This window comes from Budorcas taxicolor, chromosome 5 (genome assembly GCF_023091745.1).
Source record: "Budorcas taxicolor isolate Tak-1 chromosome 5, Takin1.1, whole genome shotgun sequence".
NCBI classification, from domain to species: domain Eukaryota; kingdom Metazoa; phylum Chordata; class Mammalia; order Artiodactyla; family Bovidae; genus Budorcas; species Budorcas taxicolor.
In genome coordinates this window covers 120,007,030-120,020,238 of record NC_068914.1, presented here as the reverse complement: position 1 = coordinate 120,020,238, position 13,209 = coordinate 120,007,030, and positions in this window count along the sequence as shown.

Sequence of the window (13,209 nt, the reverse complement as noted above, 5' to 3'; positions counted from 1 at the left end):
GTTTAATGACTCTGTTGTCCTAATCACTAACTGCTTGAGCCTACTCTCTGAAGTTCAGTAAAGATTTTGAAGACTAAAGCCTTTTTTCTACAAACAAGAAATGGGGGCATAGAGGGGATTCTGTACCCAGGAAGGCCCCTGAGGGTCCTGCTCATTTTCATAAGTAATACATTTTAATAAGTCCCTTTCCAATTGTCCTTGCCCTCAAGTCCTCCACACTTAAACAGACAGACCCATATGAAATGACCTGCAAAGCAATGCTGTTTACATATTTACTACATAAGCTGTTGTGTGGGATGTCTAAACCAGTGATTTTATACTGTTTAGAGGCTCTACTTGCTTTTGTGGAATAAGGCAGTATAGCTCTCTATTGACCCTCTTATGGATTTTTTCCAGTTTTTTTTTTCCTCCTTTGATTATTTTTTAATTGGAGGAAAATTGCTTTATACTGTTGTGTTGATTTCTGCTGTACAACAATGCAAATCAACCAAAATTATGCATGTATCACTTCCCTCTTCAGTGCTTCCCTGGTGGCTCAGGCAGTAAAGAATCTGCCTATAATGCAGAAGACCTGGGTTTGATCCCTGAGTCAGGAGGATCTCCTGGAGAAGGAATTGCCAACCCACTCCAGTATTCTTGCCCAGAGAGTGCCATGGACAGAGGAGCCTGGTGGGCTACAGTCCATGGGGGTCACAAAAAGTCAGACATGGCTGAGCGACTAACATTTTTTGCTTTTTCACCTCCCTCTTTAGCCTCTCTCTTCACCCCCTATATCCTACGCTTCTATGTCATCAAAGAACACCAGGCTGGGCTCCATATATATATAACAATTTTTCACAAGCTTTCTATTTTACACATGGTAATGTATATATAATTAATCCTACTTTTTTGGTTTATACCACTCTTTCTTTCTATCAGTTCAGTTCAGTTCAGTCACTCAGTCGTGTCTGACTCCTTGCGACCCCATGAATCGCAGCACGCCAGGCCTCCCTATCCATCACCATCTCCCGGAATTCACTCAGACTCACGTCCATCTAGTCCGTGATGCCATCCAGCCATCTCATCCTCTGTCGTGCCCTTCTCCTCCTGCCCCCAATCCCTCCCAGCATCAGAGTCTTTTCCAGTGAGTCAACTCTTCGCGTGAGGTGGCCAAAGTACTGGAGCTTCAGCTTTAGCATCATTCCTTCCAAAGAAATCCCAGGGCTGATCTCCTTCAGAATGGACTGGTTGGATCTCCTTGCAGTCCAAGGGACCCTCAAGAGTCTTCTCCAACACCATAGTTCAAAAGCATATTCTGTTCTCTATGACTGCATCTCCCTTCTTTCCTTGCAAATAGGCTCATCAATATCATTTTTCAAGATTCCATATATGTGCATTAATATACTGCCTATGTTTCCCTCTAAGAGCTTTACAGTTTATGGCCTTACATTTAAGTATTTAATCCATTTTGAGTTAATTTTTGTGTATGATGTTAGAAAGCGTTCTAATTTAATTCCTTTACAGGTATCTGTCCAGTTTTCCCAGCACCACTTATTGAAAAGACTGTCTTTTCTCCGTTGTATATTCTTGCCTCATTTGTCAAAGATAAGGTGCCCATAGGTGCATGGGTTTGTCTCTGGGCTTTCCATCTTGTTCTATTGGTCTATATTTCTGTTTTAGTGCCAGTGATATACTGTCTTGATAACTGTAGATTTGTATTATAGTTTGAAGTCAGGAAGGTTGATTCCTCTGTTTTTCTTTCTCAAGGTTGCTTTGACTATTTGAGGTCTAATATTTCCATACAAATTGTTTAATTATTTGTTCTAATTATGTGAAAAAGATCACTGGTAATTTGATAGGGATTGCATTAAGTCTGTAGCTTCCTTTGGGGTGTATAGTCATTTTCACAGCATTGATTTTTCCAATCCAAGAGCACAGTATATCTCTCCTTCTGTTTGTGTCATCTTTGATTTCTTTCACCAGTGTCTTATGGTTTTCTGAATACAGGTCTTTTTTCTCTTCAGGTAGGTTATTCCTGCTGCTGCTGCTAAGTCGCTTCAGTCATGTCCGACTCTTAGCGACCCCATGGACTGCAGCCCACCAGGCTCCTCTGTCCACGGGATTTTCCAGGCAAGAGTGCTGGAGTGGGGTGCCATTGCCTTCTCCGAGGTTATTCCTAGATGTTTTATTCTTTTCTTGTTTTAATGGAGAATGGAATTGTTTACTTAATTCCTCTTTCTGGTTTTTCATTTTTAGCATATAGGAATGCAAGGGATTTATGTGTGTTAATTTTATAGCTTACAACCTTACTATACTCATTGATTGGTTCTATTAATTCTCTGGTGGCATCTTTAGTGTTTTTTATGTATATATATAGTGTCATGTCATCTGCAGTGAGTGTCTTCTTTTCCAATCTGGATTCTTTTATTTCCTTTTCTTCTATGATTGCTAGGTCTAGGATTTCCAAAACTATATTGAATAATAGTGGTGAGAGTGAGCACGTTTGTCTTGTTCCTGATCTTAGAGGAAATGCTTTAGTTTTTCACTGTTGAGAATGTTTGCTGTGGGTTTGTCATGTATGACTTTTATTATATTGACGTACATTCTTTCTATGCCTATTTTCTGAAGTGTTTTTATTATAAATGGGTATTGAATTTTGTTGAAAGCTTTCTCTGCATCTATTAAGATGATCATATGAGTTTTATCTTTAATTTTTTAATATGGTGCATTACATTGTTTGATTTCCATATATTGAATGCAATATATGCATACCTTGCATATATTGGGATATATATGCCTGGGATAAAACCCACTTGATCATGATGCATAAACTTTTAATGTGTTGTTGGGTTCTGTTTGCTAGAATTTTGTTGAGGATTTTTGCATCAATATTCATCAAGGATATTGGCCTGAAATTTCCTTTGTGGTATTTTTGTCTGGCTTAGTATCAGAATGATGGTGCCCTTGTGAAATGAGTTTGGGAGTTTTCCTTCCTCTGCAATTTTCTGCAAAGTTTTGAGTAGGATAAGTGTTAACGCTTCTCTAAACTTTTGATAGAATTCACCTGTGAAACCATCTGGCCCTGGGGCTTTCTTTGTTGGAAGATTTTTCAATACACTTCCAATTTCCATGCTTATGATTGGTCTGCTCATGTTTTCTATTTCTTCCTTGTTCAGTTTTGGAGGGTCATACTTTTCTAAGAATTTGTCCATTTATTCCGGGTTTTCCATTTTATTGGCACATAGTTGTTGATAGTAGCCTCTTATGATCCTTTGTATTCCTGTGTTGTCTCTAGTAACTTCTCTTTTTCCATTTCTAGTTTTATTGATTTGAGTCTTCTTCCTTTTTTTCTTGATAAGCCTGGCTAGTGGTTTGTCAGTTTTCTTTATCTTCTCAAAGAACCAGCTTTTAGTTTTATTGATCATTGCTATTGTCCTCCTTTTTCTTTTTCATTTATTTCTGCTCTGATCTTTATGCTTTCTTTCCTTCTACCAACTTTGGGGGGTTTTTTGTTCATTTTCTGTTGTTTTAGGTGTAAGAATTTGTTGCATCTCTTGTTTCTTGAGGTAGGCTTGTACTGCTATAAACATCTCTTTTAGCACTGCTTTTGTTTCATCCTGTAGATATTGAGTTGTTGTGTTTTCATTATCATTTATTTCTAGGTATATTTTGATTTTCTTTTTGATTTCTTCAGTGACAGGTTGGTTATTCAGAAGTGTATTGTTTAGCCTCCATGTGTTTGTTACAGATGTTTTTCCCCTCTACTTGATATCTAATCTTATAACACTGTGGTAGGAAAAGATATTTGAAATGATTTCATTTTTTTCTTTTTTTTAATATAAATTATGTATTTTAAATATAAATTATTTATTTTAATTGGAGGTTAATTACTTTACAATATTGTATTGGTTTTGCCATATATCAACATGAATCTGCCACAGGTAAGACTTTTCAATATTTCTTTTATGGTAGGTTTAATATTGCTCAATAGCTTTAGTTTTTGCTTATCTGAGATATACTTTACCTCTTCTCCTATTCTAATTAATATTCTGCTTGGTATAGTATCATAGGTTTCATGTTTTTCCCTTTCAGAACTTTGAATATAGTATGCCTCTTCTTTCTGACACTTGAAAAGTTTCTGCTTTTCAGATAATTTATTCATCAGCTAAATAAATTAGCTGATAACCTTGTGGGGGTTTTCTTGCTGACTTTTGTTTTTCTTCTGATGTTTTTAGAACCCTCTTTTATCTTTAACTTTTGTTGTTTTAATTGACATGCCTTGGTGTGGATCTGTTTGGATTCATCTTGTTTGAAATCGTCTGTGCATCCTGTACCTAGTTGAGTTTTTGAAAGTTTTCAGTCATAATTTCTTCAAATACTTGCTCTGTCTCCTCTCTCTCTTCCTTGTTGTTGTTCAGTCACTAAGTTGTGTCTGACTCTTTGCAACCTCATGAAATGCAGCACACCAGACATTGCTCTCCTTCACTATCTCCCGGAGTTTGTTCAAATTCATATCCATTGAGTCAGTGATGTCATCCAATCATCTCAACCTCTGTTGCCCCTTCTCCTCTTGTCCTCAATCTATCCAACCATCAAGGTCTTTTCCAATAAGTTGGTTCTTCACATCAGGTGGCCAAAGTATTGGAGCTTTAGCTTCAGCATCAGTCTTTCCAATGAATATTTAGAGTTGGTTTCCTTTAGGATTGACTGGTTTGATCTTCTTGCTGTCCAAGGAACTCTCAAGGGTTTTCTCCAGCACCACAGTTTGAAAACATCAACTCCTTCACTCTCAGCTTTCTTTATGACCCAACTCTCACATCCATACATGACCACTGGAAAAATCATATCTTTGTCCTTTGGATTTTTGTCCTCAAAGTGATGTCTCTGCTTTTTAATACATTGTCTATATTTGACATGGCTTTTCTTCCAAGAATCTAGAATCTTTTAACTTTGTGGCTGCTGTCACTTTCCACAGTGATTTTGGAGCCCAAGGATATAAATTCTGTCACTGTTTGCATTTTTTCCCCATCTACTTGCCATGAAGTGATGGGACAGATGCCATGATCTTAGCTTTTTGAATGCTGAATTTTAAGCCAGCTTTTTCACTCTCCTCTTTCACCTTCATCAAGAGGTTCTTTAGTTCTTCTTCACTTTCTGCCATAAGGGTGGTGTCATCTGCATATCTAACATTGTTGATATTTCTCCCGGCAGTCTTGATTTCAGCTTGTGAGTTATCCAGCCCAGCATTTTGTATGAAGCACTCTACATATAAGTTAAATAAGCAGAGTAACAATATACGACTTCGACGTACTCTTTTCCCAATTTTGAACCAGGCATAAGTTGCAAATTTGACATTATTCCATAGGCCTCAAATGTTGCTTTAATTTTTAAAATTTGCCTTTCTACCTGTTTTTCTGACTGGATGATTTCTGTTATTCTATCTTCATTGTCACTTATTCATTTAATCTGGTACTCATTGTTTCTAATTTTTTTATTTTATCAGCTGTCTATTTTTGATTGATTCATCTTTATAGTTTCTTGTTCCTTGTTATAGTGATCTGCATTTATATTGATAATCTTTATTGTTTCATCTAACATTTTTATTACCTTTTATTATTTATTTATTACCTTTTATTATCCTTTTTGAACTCAAGGTCTAGTAGACTGCTTAGCTTTGTTCCATTATTTGTTCTTTCATGGAATTTCTCTTGTTCTTTTAGTTGGGAATAGTTCCCTTGCCTTTTCATTTTACTTAATTTTCTATGTCTCTATGAATTTAGGAGACACATTTGTCTGTTTAGGTTTCGAAAGTGAAAAAATGAAAGTCGCTCAGTCGTGTCCGACTCTGCGACCCTATGGGATTCTCCAGGCCAGAATACTGGAATGGGTAGCTTTTCCCTTCTCTATGGGATCTTCTCAACCCAGGGATCAAACCCAGGTCTCCCACATTTCAGGCGGATTCTTTACCAGCCAAGCCACAAGGGAAGCTCAAGAATATAGGGAGTAGGCAACCTATCTCTTCTCAAGAGGATCTTTCTGACCCAGGAATTGAACCGGAGTCTCCTGCATTGCAGACAGATTCTTTACCAACTGAGCTATCAGGGAAGAGTATTTTTATATGGGAGAATCCCTGTGTGTTCAGTGTTCTTTTGTGCAAGTATTGGTTTGTTATGGATGTCAGCTAGGCTGTTTCTCAGGGTTTTCTCATCATTATCCTCTTGATAAGAGGTGTGGCTGTTGCTGGCGTATCTAGATCCTATGCAAGATGTGGAACAGGGCTCCCTCTCTGCTTTGTGCCTGTCACCACGCTGGCAGGGGCTGAGTCTACTTTATAATTATTGAATTAGAAACCCTGAGGATTGGGTTCAATTAGGTTCTGTCATCCTCAAGTGCCTGCTTGCCCCAAAGGAAGCAATTACAAATCACTTAAGAACTGTGTGATCACAGAGGACCTGTGTGCTGCTTTGATAGGTGTCTTCAGTTCCACTCAGAAGAGGCCCACAGTCATTTCCCTTTCTCTGCTGTGGTCATCCCTGATCTAGTGCAAAGATTTGGTATCTAGGAGTAGCCTGAGCCTTGCAGTCAAGATGTTATGGCTGCAGGATTGGAAATGCTTCCACTATCATCTGAGATTTTGGCTCTCTCTGTGGTAGTCTTCTCCATGTACCCATCTGCGCCAGTGTGTGGTGTAGAGAGGATAGAGCCAGAATGTTCTTGCTGGGACAGAATTGCTGTGTACTCTTGAGTTTCTTGTAATGGCTATTGTCAACCCACACAAACCACACCCCCAGGCCCCTCAGGCTCTCTCTTCATAGTTATATGGGTCTTCTCCTGGAGCCTGTTACCCAGGATTCAATATTTAGCTACTACATATTCTTTGGGCACCATCCTGTGCAAGCGCTGACAATGGTCGCTGTGGTTCCACCCACTGCCCTGTGTGTAAATTGACAATGTCCAACATGGTCCATCCAGATCACACCCTAGGCACCCTGGTCTGTCTCAGTGAAACTGGAATGACTCTGTGCCTAGATATCCTACCTGTCTATGGGGTGGAGTGAGCAGGGCTGAGATTTTAGCTCCTCCAGAATGGGAAGTGGGGAGAGGCAGTAGCTACCAATGCAAGGTTTTCTCCACTCTGATTGTGGCAAGTCAGAAGGAGTGCACCCCACACAAGTAGAATCTAGGCTTCACCAACCCTCTCTCTCAGTGCATTTTTAGGAGGAAGAGTATCTTGGCTTCTCCATGCTTGATGCCAGGACAGGGATGCCAAGATTATAACTTAAACTGCTCACACCCCAGTGAGAGGCTATCCATGCAGACCTTCATTTCCTTGCAGATTCCTTTGAGGAATTCAGGTTCCAACCTGATGTCTTTTGTTTCTGATCCTACTCACTTATGTGGAGATCTTTTTAACAGCTTTGGTTTTATGGGAGTTCTGCTAGTTTTGGCTACTTTCCCATAAGAACTGCTCCACATAGATGCATTTTTTGGTGTGTTTGGTGGCAGGGGCGGGGGGAGGGAGGTGAGCTCCACATTCTCCTGTTCCACCACTATAATCCCTTCTCTTCATTTTTTTTTTTCTTTTCTAATCCTATCTTCCCTTGTCTTTTATCCAATAGTATCGACTTTAATGTAGTCAGTCCTTTTTCATGGACTACGGGTCCAAGGAAATATACCAAGGCTCTATTTAGACCACACTTTAAAAAATTAGAGATACCAAGGGAATATTTCAGGCAAAGATGGGCTCGATAAAGGACAGAAATGGTATGGACCTAACAGAAGCAGAAGATATTAAGAAGAGGTGGCAAGAATACACAGAAGAACTATACAAAAAAGATCTCCACGACCAAGATAATCACGATGGTGTGATCACTAACCTAGAGCCAGACATCCTGGAATGTGAAGTCAAATGGGCCTTAGAAAACATTAATATGAACAAAGCTAGTGGAGGTGATGGAAGTCCAGTTGAGCTATTTCAAATCTTGAAAGATGATGCTGTGAAAGTGCTGCACTCAATATGGCAGCAAATTTGGAAAACTCAGCAGTGGCCACAGGACTGGAAAAGGTCAGTTTTCATTTAAATCCCTAAGAAAGGCAATGCCAAAAAAATGCTCAAACTATTGCACAATTGCACTCATCTCAGTTCAGTTCAGTCGCTCAGTCGTGTCCGACTCTTTGCAACCCCATGAATCGTGGCGCGCCAGGCCTCCCTGTCCATCACCATCTCCCGGAGTTCACTCAGACTCACGTCCGTCGAGTCCATGATGCCATCCAGCCATCTCATCCTGGGTCATCCCCTTCTCCTCCTGCCCCCAATCTCTCCCAGCATCAGACTCTTTTCCAATGAGTCAACACTTCGCATGAGGTGTCCAAAGTACTGGAGCTTCAGCTATAGCGTCATTCTTTCCAAAGAAATCCCAGGGTTGATCTCCTTCAGAATGGACTGGTTGGATCTCCTTGCACTCATCTCACATGTTAGTAAAGTAATGCTCAAAATTCTCCAAGCCAGGCTTCAGCAATACATGAACCATGAACTTCCATATGTTCAAGCTGGTTTTAGAAAAGACAGAGGAACAAGAGATCAAATTGCCAATATCCGATGGATCATCAAAAAAGCAAGAGAGTTCCAGAAAAACGTCTATTTCTGCTTTATTGACTATGCCAAAGCCTTTGACTGTGTGGATCACAATAAACAGTGGAAAATTCTGAAAGAGATGGGCATACCAGAGCACCTGACCTGCCTCTTGAGAAACCTATATGCAGGTCAGGAAGCAACAGTTAGAAGTGGACATGGGACAACAGACTGGTTCCAAATAGGAAAAGGAGTATATCAAGGCTGTATATTGTCACCCTGCTTATTTAACTTATATGCAGAGTACATCAAGAGAAACATGGGGTAGGAAGAAGCACAAGCTGGAATCAAGATTGACGGGAGAAATATCAATAACCTCAGATATGCAGATGACACCACCCTTATGGCAGAAAGTGAAGAGGAACTAAAAAGCCTCTTGATGAAAGTGAAAGTGGAGAGTGAAAAAGTTGGCTTAAAGCTCAACATTCAGAAAACAAAGATCATGGCATCTGGTCCCATCACTTCATGGGAAATAGATGGGGAAACAGTGGAAACAGTGTCAGACTTTATTTTGGGGGGCTCCAAAATCACTGCAGATGGTGACTGCAGCCATGAAATTAAAAGACGCTTACTCACTGGAAGGAAAGTTAAGACCAACCTAGACAGCATGTTTAAAAGCAGAGATATTACTTTGCCAACAAAGGTCCGTCTAGTCAAGGCTATAGTTTTTCCAGTGGCCATGTATGGAAGTGAGAGTTGGACTGTGAAGAAAGCTGAGCACCGAAGAATTGATGCTTTTGAACTGTGGTGTTGGAGAAGACTCTTGAGAGTCCCTTGGACTGCAAGGAGATCCAACCAGTCCATTCTGAAGGAGATCAGCCCTGGGATTTCTTTGGAGGGAGTGATGCTGAAGCTGAAACTCCAGTACTTTGGCCACCTCATGCGAAGAGTTGACTCATTGGAACAGACTCTGATGCTGGGAGGGATTGGGGGCAGGAGGAAAAGGGGGTGACAGAGGATGAGATAACTGGATGGCATCACCAACTCGGTGGACGTTAGCCTGAGTGAACTCCAGAGTTGATGATGGACAGGGAGGCCTAGGGTGCTGCAGTTCATGGGGTCGCAAAGAGTCGGACACGGCTGAGTGACTAAACTGAACTGAACTCCTCCAAAATAATATTTCTAAGATTAAAGCAATAGTGTTACTCTCTCCAGAGGTTACTGTGCATCTTCTAATCCCAGGACTAGGGAAAAAATGTGTGTGTTAAGTCACTCACTCGTGTCCGATTCTTTGTGATCGTATGGACTATACAGCCTGCCAGGATCTTCTGTCCATGGGATTTTCCAGGCAAGTGGAAAATCTGGAGTGGGTTGCCATTTCCTTCTCCAGGGGCTCTTCCCAACCCAGGGATCGAACCCAGGTCTCCTGCATTGGAGGCAGATGGTTTATGTCTGAGCTATTAGGGAAGCCAACAACTTCCCAAAGTGAAAAGTACATGCTATGTTTGAACAACTGAGATTCTATGCATAATGACTTAGAAAAACTAATCACAAACAGGAAATTTTTCTTTCAACATAGGAATTCATAGTCACCATAAACCTCACTGTAACTGGCCTCATGGACTTCAAGTGTGACAAGGTGTAACCTTTAAGGACACGTAATCTAAATTAAAGGCTTCCCAGGTAGCTAAGTGGTAAAGAATCCACCTGCCAATGCAGAAGAAATAGGAGATGTGGGTTTGATCCTTGAGTTGTGAAGAGCCCATGGAGAAGGAAATGGCAACCTACTCCAGTGTTCTTGCCTGGAAAATGCCATGAGCAGAAGAGCCTGATAGGCTACAGTCCATGGGGTTGCGAAGAATCAGACACGACTTAGTGACTGAGCATGCACACAATATCTAAATAAGCAAAAATCCACAAGAGATTCAATGTTTTAAGTATTGGACAAGCAGAATTATTTCAGTTTATAACCCCACCTCTAGCAACGTTTGTCATGCTTAATTCTTAAGAACCCTACCTCAGAACACTTTACTAAATAGTTCCATTCCCAATATTTCTCCAAATACTTCACAATATTCTGATGTGTTCATTACAAAGATTGATTTTTTATTTTTTTTTTAATTTTCATTTTTACTTTATTTTGCTTTACAATACTGTATTGGTTTTGCCATACATTGACATGAATCGGCACGGGTGTACATGAGTTCCCAATTCTGAACCCCCCTCCCACCTCCCACCCCATATCATCTCTCTGGATCATCCCTGTGCACCAGCCCCAAGCATCCTGTATCCTGTATCGAACATAGAAGACTGGCGATTCGTTTCTTACATGATAGTATACGTGTTTCAATGCCATTCTCCCAATCACCCTCTCCCTCTCCCACAGAGTCCAAAAGTCCTCACCTCCTCCTGCCTACTGTGATATGTGGGGTTTTGTGTGTGTGTGTGGTGTGTGTGTGTGTGTGTTGCCTTTCTTCTTTTATCATAAAAGTTAGCTCTGGGTGTGAAAATTACTCTACCGGGAGGGAAATTGAGTAGAAAATTAGGCTAAGCCATTCTGGGGCCTAACCCTGTCCACCTGCAGGTTGGCAGTCAATGTACAAGGCTGGGCCTGGGAAAAAAACAAGTTGGAAGCCAGCTCTGCCTATCAGCATGCCCACAATAATTGACCCAACCATAACAGAGGGCTTATTCAGCTCACATAGGAGGCATCCTGAGAGCATACACCTCTGTCATGAGAGAAAATGTGCTTGTGCCTCATAGAATGTCTCCTACATAAGGTGGCTTATCCAAGGTCATAAAACAAAACAAACCTACCTAATACATAGAAATAAATGTAGAGAACTAGGCAAAACAAAGAGAAAGAAGGATATCCTGAATGAAGGAGCTAGATAAAATCCTCACAAAAAGAAATAACTTGAAAATAAACAATTTACACATAAAAAGCCCAAGATAATAATGATCAAACTTCTCAACAAACTTTAGAGAAGACTAGATGAACAGAATGAGAGTTTAATAAAGAATTAGTAATTATAAAGAAGAATCAAGAAGAAATTATGCACAAAATAACTGAAAAAATACACTAGATAATATCAGTAGATTAGATGATACACAGGAATGGAGAAGAGAACTTGAAGATAGATTAATGGATATCACAGAAATTGAACAGAAAAAAAGAAAAAATAATTATTTGTTAAGGAAGAGAATAGTTAAAGAGACCTCTAGAAAAACATCAAATATACTAACATTTGCATTATAGGGGCCCAGAAGAACACAGAGAGAATTGGGCAGAGAATTAATTTGAAGAAATAATAGCTGAAAACTACCTTAATTTGGGGAAGAACATGGGCATCCAGTTTTGGGAAGCATGGAGAGACCCAAACAAGATGCATCCAAGAGGGCCATACAAAAACAAATGACAAAACGGCAAGAAATTAAAGAGAAGGAGAGAATATTAAATGCTTCAAGGGTAAACCAACTAGTTACATATAAGGATACTATCCAAAGACTATCAATTGACTTTTTAACAGAAAACTAGCAGACTGGAATGGAGTGGCATGATATATACAGAGTGATGACGTGGAAAAAAACCTGCAGCCTCAAAATACTCTACTGTCATGGTTATCATTAAGATTTGAAGGCACAGAATAGAGTGTTTTCAGACAAATGAACTCTGAAAGAGTTCAGCATCACTGAACTGGCTTTACAAGCAATGTTTAAAGGGACTTCTCTAAGCAGGAAAGAAAAGGGCATAACTAGATACACTAAAAAATATGAAAAGAAAAATCTCACTGGTAAAGGAAAACATAGAGTAAAATAGATTAAACACTTATGAAGCTAGTAGAAAGATTAATGATAAAACCAGAAAAACCATCTTCATTCACAATAAGTAGTTAATGGATACACAAAATGACAGATGTAAACTATGATGTTAAAAACATTAAACTTGAGATGGAGGAGTATAAATATGGGGTATTTAGATTGTATTCAAAGTTAAGAAATTATCAATTTAAACCTACACATACATTGCTATACACACACTTAATGGTAACCACATGACCTTTATGGTAACCACACACCAAAACCCAATAATAGATATACACACACAGAAGAAAAAAGATGACACTAAAGATAGCCATTATGTTGCAAGGAAAGAGAGCAAAAAAAGAAGAAAGGAATAATAACTACAAAAATAGCTCAAGAACAATGAACAAAATGGCAATAAGTACATATATATTAATAATTATTTTAAATGTAAATGAACTAAATGCATCAATAAAAAGACATAGAGTGGTTGAATGGATAAAAAGTAAAAGACCTGTATGCTGTCTACAAGGGATTCACTTCAGATCTACTGAAACACACAGACTGAGAATGAGATTTTTTTTAAGAAAGTACTACATGTAAATGGAAATGAAGAGAAAGGCGTGACAATAATTTTGCCGTTGTTTGGTTGCCAAGTTGCATCTGGCACTTCACGACCCCATGGATTGCAGCACAGTAGGCTTCTCTGTCCCTCACCATCTTCATTTAGAATGAATCAGTGATGCCATCCAACCATACCATCCTCTGTGGCCCCTGTCTCCTTCTTCCTTCAATCTTTCCCAGCATCAGGGTCTTTTCCAATGAGTCAACTGTTTGTATCAGGTGGTCAAATT